The 8,513-nt window shown below is 47.8% G+C and overlaps 1 pseudogene; it reads right to left on the bottom strand.

Moving 5' to 3' along the window:
* Window positions 1-2,046, bottom strand: part of LOC101657674 — a 6,312-nt pseudogene extending 4,266 nt beyond the window's left edge.
* Between the last annotated feature and the right edge of the window lie 6,467 nt (window positions 2,047-8,513).

Here is an 8,513-nt window from a genome sequence, read left to right as displayed (position 1 = left end):
GATGAATTGTATGAGCCCCAATTAAAAAAAAAAACTCAAAAAAAAATGTGTTCCCTGTGTTCATAAAAATAACATATTTATACATTTTAAAATACTAAGATTAGTCAAGAAGATTTAGATATAGGACAATAAGGAAGGGCTTGCACTATAAGATGGCAAAATATAGCCGAAAGCTATAATAATTAAAACAGTATGGTACTGCTACAGGATGAATGTAATAGAATAGAGGTCTTCCAAATAGATACATGAATCAATATGGATACGAAGACTTTTCTTCCCTCTCATTTCATTTCAAGTTACATGAACTGAAATATATTTTTTATTTACGCTAATTTGAGCTGAGGTGTCTATTATAACATAATGATAAATATTCCAACAGTCTCCCCCTCACCCTTTTACTTAAGTAAGCCAGAGCTGGTTTCTGTTCCTTGAAACCAAGACCTTAATTGATAATTAAATGATAAAAATAGCCTGTAGTCCTAACCTGTCTGCAAAGCACAGTTCCTTTATGTAGGCTCCATTTCTTCCACTGGCCTCCAGTTCTGCTTCTTCCTAGAAGACACTGCTCAAGGTAATCCACGTGTATTTTTCAAGAGGTCCCCTTGGATCATGGGAAAATCACACAACTTGCCCTGCTAAATAGAACTCAGGTCACGGCATGCCCGCAACCCCTCTCTGTCCAGCAATGCATTCACTTCTCTCTAGTCCACAGAGACATAATAGCAGGTTAGTCTGCCTCTTTCCATAGCTGGTGTAAGACCAGATGTCAAATTGCCTTATCTTGAGACACTTCCTCTTCTGTAGGTCAATTTTGGAGTCTTCTTTAACTTTAGGAAGAAATTCTGGTTTCTGCGAATTCACTACTCCATAAGACCCAAGATCCTTTGACTCTGTCCCTTTCCACTCAGTTGTTCGGGGCTGCCCGTCAGTTCCTACGCAGAGGAACCCTGTGCACGCGCACCCGAGGGAAACTCCGCCTGGTCCGGCGCCAGCCTCGCAATTGCTGTGATGCTGGAGCTCATTGTTGCAGCCACTGTCTCCATCCGTCTCTTTGAGGGGCTGCCTCTTTCTAACTGCCCTTCTACTTTACCATGATATCCTTTCCCAGGCGTTGGTCTCTCCTGATAAAGACTAAAAAGGAGAGGGATGGGAGCTGGGATGGAATTGGCGTTGATGTAACTTTAACTGTGAGCAAGGGGTCGGGTGGAGGGTGCTTCAACTTTGGAGTCAAGACTCTGATTTTGAGGCAACAGGAAACATGCTGTTCCAATTCTATTAGGCATTTGCTGATCTCCTCCCAAAATATGTGGTCTCGAGAAAACTGCTAAGAAGCCTTGGTGGTAGTGTGTTATGTGTCGAACTGCTAACTACAACATAGGCAGTTGAAACCCACGTCTCTTCAAGGAAGAAAGATGAGCTTTTCTGCTGCTCTAATGATTTGCAGCCTCAAAAACCCAATGGAGCAGTTCTACTCTGCCCTACAGGGAGGTCCCACTGAGTCAGAATCGACTAGATGGCAGTGGGTTTGGTGTTTTGGAGAGCTGCTGCTAAAATTGTATTTCAAATTTACCACATTGCTTTTGCCAATGGACCTACTGACATACCAATTTAGTTATAATGTTTTTCCTTTTAAGAGTTTTAAAAATGCCACTCGAGTCACAATAAAGTTTTTAAAAATGCAATATAATTGATTCATATCTTTTAATCGAAATACTTTTAGATAATTTGTTAGGTAGCTAGCATAGGGACTGGGGCGTCCATTACGCATGCTCAGAGGTAGGAGCTTCTGGCCAGGACGGGTGGTACACCTAGGTGGGTGTTACACCTGGATTGGCCCATCTAGGCCAGGTGAATTCGATTCAGTCAATGGAGTCGACCAGTATTGTCGACCACGCCTCCCAGCAGGGCTCCTAAAAAGGCAGTGGTTTTGTTCTGGCTCATTCTTTCCCAGCGGCTGCTGCACGATGTAGCACAGCCAGGTTGCGGTCCAGAGTGGTCAGGCCACAGCCCCGCAACTGTGCTTGGACTGTCAGGCTTGTGCGCCATTTACTGTAGAACCTGAAATGGCTTCTATTCTCTATAAGCTCACTGGGATCACAAACCAGGCTTCGACGTGAATTCTTTCTCGTGCGAAGCTGGGGAGACGCGCGCAGCTGGAGAGGAAGCCAGGTTGAACCCCTCCGGCAACACCGTGCAGGCGGATGGCTCCCTGAACCGACTCATGGGGACACTTGTAATGTATTGCCACAGCCCCATCCTTTTGTGTCCATCTTTTCGCCTGTTCTTACTGGTGTAGCGGACTTCACGTCTGCCTTGCTGTGCCTGCTTTCCCCAGGCTGGATTTCTGGAGGGGCTAGGACACTGTTGCCTGCAGGCTGGGAGGACTTTGACTCCCAAGCCTTTTTGAGGCTCAGTGGTCTGCTCTGGGCTCCGGCCAGCTGGATGGCTAGGTGCGCCTGTGTCAACCGCGTCAACCCTGTTGGTTTCTGCAGGACTCTGGCTCTGGTGGCTGGCCCCATGCTGGCTTTTGGCTAGGCCGCAAGTTTGTGGCCGCCATTTTCCGACCACGTGACTCTCCCTTCCCTGGCAGCATGGTGCCACCAGGTGTCGGCCATTTTGGCTGCGGGGCAAAGGGGATTGTGACCCTGGCCAAGATGGTGCCCACTGCTCCAAACACGTGGAGGGGCGGTGCCTAGGTAGCTGGTTGCTCAGAGTCCGGGGTTAGCCCTGCCTAGTCCTGGGAGCCGAATGTTTCCCTTTTCCCCTCCATTCCCTTTGGCTTTCTCCTGGTTTTTCAAACAAGCTGCTGTAGTGTGCTACCAGTGTGGGTTTGAGCTGCTGGATAGACATCCCATCCCTTCAGAGATGTGAGGGTTTGCTCCTGCCGGCAGGCGTCTTTGAAGGCCATGGGGCCACAACAAGCAGTGGCCCTCCTAGCTTGTCTAGAAAACTGACATGGCTGCAGTGACTGGTCTTTGACCCCTTCCCTGGGGCGGGGGCACCTGCCTGAGGCCTCAGATTCATGGCACCTGGGGTGTGTGGTGAAGCTGTGGTTATTGACCTTGAGGCATCAAGCTCTCAATAGCCTCCTTGTTTTGTGCTTTCTAGATGGGATTTACCAGCTCGATACCCAGGAATTGCCCCCTTGGATGTATCCTGTCCAATTGGGATAGATTTGATCCGGAGAGGCTGGACAAACAGAAGCTGATTTCGCTTTGCAAGTCTATTTGGCCACAGTATCTTTTAGAGAAAGGAGGATCGTGGCCAACCAATGGTACACCTTCCCTTCCAACCCTGAACCAGCTAGAACATTTTTGTGGAATGATGGGGAAGTGGGCAGAGATCCCATGTTAGAGCATTTTTCCTTTTGAGGAGCAGTAAAGACCTTTGTTCCCAGTGAGAGGTTGGAGACGGAGGTGCAGAAGGAGATGAGGCTTAGTCAGGAACAAGAGGTTAGGAAAGATTTTATTGAGGCGGGGAAAACTCCCGGGAGGGAGAGCAGAGAAAAGGATGGGGGCCAGCGAGTCAGGGGACTCGCAACTCGCCTGGAGAGCCAGTGGGAGTTACATAGGGTCTGAGCTAAGGAAGTGTATGTTAACAGAAGGGAGAATCTTTATTACTTCATTGCTTGCAGCTGCACCGCCCTAAGTCAGGATGTGATCTGCAGACCTGCTCTTCGAAGTGCTGGGGGAATGGGCTATGCAGATGTACCTGGGAAGGTAAATAGCTTCCTGGGGTGCTGGGACAGGAGTTGCATAGTTCAATAGGTCATCCATCTTTCTGAGAGGCTGGGGTTGGGGGCTGTGAAGTTTCCTCTTCCTGAGGAGCCAGAGAGGAGGTGGGGGCTGCCCGGTCCAACCCGGCCCAAACATTTCCGAAATATTGGAAATGGGCAACGTTTCTGCCTTAACTACTTCCTGTTGAGATAGGATGAAGAGAGGAGGGATTAAGAGTTGGAAGGTTCTGGGCGCTGGTTGGCAGCGGAATTTAACAGTGTAGAAGCTGATTGAAGGTAAGGTTGGAGATATTTCATTTGTTCCTGCAAGAATCTAAACACACAAAGAGCTAAAAGCAAAAGTACACAGATCATTATCAGAGGCCGGATGAGGGGCATGATCCAGGCCATGGCAGGATTTTGAAACCATGAGAAGCTGGTGGTGCTCCACTGACGTTTCCTGATTTCGTAGGCCATGGTGCAGAGTGCTTTAACATTTTGTTTAACTATGCCCAATTTATTAATGACATTTTCCATTTAGAAACATGCATGTTTCTCCCTTATCTGCTCTCAGTAAATGGAGAGGTCAGCGATTTTGTGGGGTGACTTGTGCTATGGATGTTAACTGCCTTTGGAGGGAGGCAAGAGTTATCAGTTCTTTGCAATGGATGATGGCTACTTTTGTACTTTTGCTGGCAGCTGAAGAGCCTGTAAGAGATTAATTATTAATTTACCATTTACTGTGGGGGACCCTTTGGTAGTCAGAAAATCCCCACTCCTTCCAGATAGTGGCTGACAATGAGCTATAAGGAATGAATATTTAGAATCAGAATATATATTAGCCATTTTCCCTTTGGCTAGATGGAGAGCTTGAGTGAGAGCAAGTTTCGCCTTTGGAGAAACAGTTTTTATTGGGAGGCATGCAGCTTTCCAGACTGTCACGCGAGAGGACAGCATATGCAGCCTGCCAGTTGCCCCTGGGCATCTACAACAGAACTGCCATCAACAAACAAAGTTAGATCTGGGTTAGGATACAGTTGATCAGAGAGTTAGGGGTTGGGGCAGTGTTAGTTCCTCTACTGCTTGGGGGCAGGAGTGACTGCTAAGTTCCGGTGAGCCTAGGAGCTGAGGCAAAAGGGTTGTTGGTTTAAAGAGGGAACCTGGTGCAGAGTTAGGTTAGGGTTTTCGATAAACATGAGATGGATCTCCTGCAAGCGGCTTGGAGAGAGTAAAGACAGGACTCGGTGTGAGAGGAGGTCTTGCAGCCTTGGGTGGATAACGTCTGGATAGGCATCCCCAGTGTTAACTTTAGGGCTTCAGTGGTGAGGGTGGCGGCTGCCACTAGGGCCCGGAGGCACGGTTGCCAACCTCTGCCTGTCATATCTAGTTGCTTAGACAGATAAGCTATAGGGGATAGAGCGGGCCCCAGGGGCTGAGCCAGGACTCTGACTGCTATACCTTGTTTTCCGTCTGTGTAAAGTAAAGGTTTGGCAAGGTTTGGTAGACGCAGGGGTGGGGAATGAAGGAGAGCGTGTTGGAGCTTGTTAAAGGCAGCTTTGACTAACTGGGGAGAGTCTAGGGGGCCAACAGGAGTGGCCTTTAACGGCTTAGTAAAGAGATGTAGTTAATAAAGAAAAGTTAGGAATCCAGTGTTTGAAAAATCCTACAAAGCCTAAGAAGCAGAGTATTCGGTCTGCAGTTTCTGGAGCTTGGAGCTCCCTCACCGCTTGGCGCCGGGTGGTGGGAGCAGCTGCAGGCCCAGATAAGTAACAGTTGTGCGTGAGAGCTGGGCTTTAGCTTGAGACCCGATAGCCTTTAGCAGCTAGGAAGTTTAAGTGTTGGGCTGTATGTTCCAGTGAACTGGGTTCCGAAGGGCTGCACAGCAGGAGGCATCTACATACTGTAGCAGGGTGGATGGCGAGAGAGGACAGATTAACAGGTCTGGCCAGTGCTTGGCTGAAGATAGGACTCCAATCTTGTGGGAAATTCTGTGGGAGTACGCCTTAGGAATATTGGGAGGCGCTGACGGCGTCTGGCTTTTTCCCAAGTGAAAGCGAACACACACAGGCAGAGTCTAGCAGAATTGTAAAGTAAGCATTTTTAGGTCAAGTACGGTAAAATAGGTGGTATTAGGGGGAATACGGGACAGAAAGTACAAGGGTGAGCGACTAAGGGGTGGATGGGAACTTCGTACTAGGCAATAGGACCTGTCTACCTTTTAGAGGGGTGTAGCACGGAGAGTGCAGGCGCAATGAGTTGGTTGGTTAGGAGGCATTCGAAGGGGATGGGAGAGGCTGATTTGAATTAGTTAGGCTGCGGGTGACCTTGTTTTTTCTGTCGCTTTCCCATGAACTACCAGGGGAACTACCAGCTTGATTTCCTTCACATTTCTCACACTAATCTCTTACCATGAACACATTCACTCTTTCTCATCAACTTCTCGGCAAACAACTTTCTGTAACTTTAAAACTTCTTCACATTCTGGCACAGCCAGACATTCTATAATAAGTTATCCAACTCTTTTTCCGATTATTTGTAACTGACTCTGACCTTCTGAAACTTACTGTTTCCATCTAGACTTAAACATTCACTGAAATGAAAATTGTATTAACTGTCAGCAAAGAGTTAAAGGTCTGTTGGGAGTTGCTTCTGCTGCATTGCATAAAGGCTGCTGTGACCACCCTCTGGGAGTTTAGTGGTTTAGTTATAAGGGAGGAATTGGGGACTTAATGTAAAGTATTTGTTTACTTAAAGTCAGTGGTTGGAGGTTTCTTATGACTTGGTGTTTATTTAGAGTTAAACTCTGAGTGGTGGGGATGGGGCACAGGCTGAAACAGCAGCTGAACGAGATAAGTGTGTCTTGGAGGGAGAGAGAAGTTAAGGGAGTTGGGCTGTGTCTGCTTTAGAATTGTTTTAGGAAGGGCTGCAGGTAAAGGCCAACGAATGCTGACAAGCTGGGTTAAGGGGAAAGGTGAAAAAGGTTCAGTGGAGGGGGGAATGTGGGACAAAAGAGTATAGGGGTCAGGAGCAACCGGGTGTATGGGTATAACAGCTTCATTAATGAGGCGCAGGTCCTGGACCAAGCGATAAGTGCCATTTGGGTTCTTACTGGTAAGATTGGAGTGTTGCTGGGATTGTGGGTAGGAGTAATGAGGTTGTTAGAAAGGAGGCATTGTGGTTGCTGAGAAAAAAGGAAAAAAGGAGGCATTGTATGATGGGTTAACATTGGGAAGCAACAAGGTCTGTAGGGCCAGTTTTTCAGGTTGAGTGAAAGAAGGGGAAGGAGCAGAGGTGCTGTGAGACTACAAGTAAGGTATAAGGAGGTTTTAAACTCATTTAAAATGTTTTTTTCCCAACAGAGGGACCAGGCACCAAGGGATTATAAAGAAGGAATAAGTAGAGGGCTAGTACACCTGGGGCAGGTAGGCTTGCCATCAATATCCATGAGATTGAGGAAGGACTGCCTAGCCCTGAAAAGGAGGGCAGGTCAGAAAAGATAGCTTCTGTGTATGAAGAGAATTTGCTCACCCAAAACCTTGAGCAATACCCAGGCTTGGCAAGGGTAATGGGGGTCCAGTTAGGGTCTCCTCAGACTTTGGCCAATCCCAGCAGGGCGGGTCAGGAATTGGAAGGACAGTCGCCCCCATGTGGAGACACAAAGGGCCTGTTGCTTTTCCGAGGGACCTTCAGTGTCTGCTTTGACCACATGCCGGGCAGGATTTGGTTGGAGCTTTAGGCCTGGGGCACTTCTGTGACCGGTGTCCTTCTCTGCACTTGAAGCAGGCACCAGGTGGCAGCGGTTGTTTCCATACACCCTTGCCCCACCTTCCCTGTTGGGGCCAGGGGGATCTCCAGCCCCAGGGCTGCTACTAAGGCTTGGGTTTGAAAATTTACCCTTTGCAGGAACCAAGCATCACAGGGCTGACTCTGCCTGCTCATTACGGCTGTTAAATGCCCTATTCGCTAAATTTCAGACAGGGGTTTGAGGGTCTTTTTTCCGCTTTTTTAAGCTTTTAATGTAAAGCATCAGTGGCTGACTGTGTTATAAAGTGAGTGGCCAAAACAGTAGTTCCTGCTGGGGAGGTGGGGTCTAACCTAGCATACTGGGTTAAGGCTTTAGTGAGGCGTGAGAGAAAAGCTGCAGGGTTTTCATTTGGCTATTGAGTAATTTTTTGCAGCTTGTCAAAATTAACTGCTTTGTGGGAGATGGCTTGCAAGCCTACCAGCAAACATCGTATCATGCGGTCTCTGCTAGTTCTGCCTTCCCGCCCAGCTTGGGTATCTGTGATAAGTCCAAGCCGGCTCTTCCCTGGGAACTGCCTGAGATTTCTACGGGCATGGCGGCATCAGTGAGATGGACCTGGTCTGCATGCTGTTGGGTGGCTGAAAAAACCCACTCCTGCTCATCAGGGGTGAGGGTAGAAGTGAGGGTACTATATAGAGATAGTGCCAAGTTAAGTCATAGGCTTGGGTGAGGTATTGAAACTTTTAAGTAGTGGGATCATTAGAAAAGGTCCCCAAGCGTTGGTTTTTGTTTTTATCGTTTTATTAGGGGCTCATACAACTCTTATCACAATCCATACATACATCAATTGTGTAAAACACACTTATTTGTATATTCATTGCCCTCATCTTTCTCAAAACATTTCCTCTCCACTTAAGCCCCTGGCATCAGGTCCTCATTTTTCCCCTCCCTCCCCGCTTCCCCTCCCTCATGAGCCCTTGATAGTTTATAAATTGTTATTTTGTCATATCTTGCCCTGTCCGACATCTCCCTTCACCCACTTTTCTGTTGTCC

The sequence above is a fragment of the Echinops telfairi genome, unplaced genomic scaffold (genome assembly GCF_000313985.2).
Source record: "Echinops telfairi isolate 266 unplaced genomic scaffold, ASM31398v2 ScPeMD7_7429;HRSCAF=8467, whole genome shotgun sequence".
NCBI lineage: Eukaryota > Metazoa > Chordata > Mammalia > Afrosoricida > Tenrecidae > Echinops > Echinops telfairi.
Note: the sequence above shows the minus strand (reverse complement) of the source record. Positions and strands in the feature narration are given on the sequence as shown.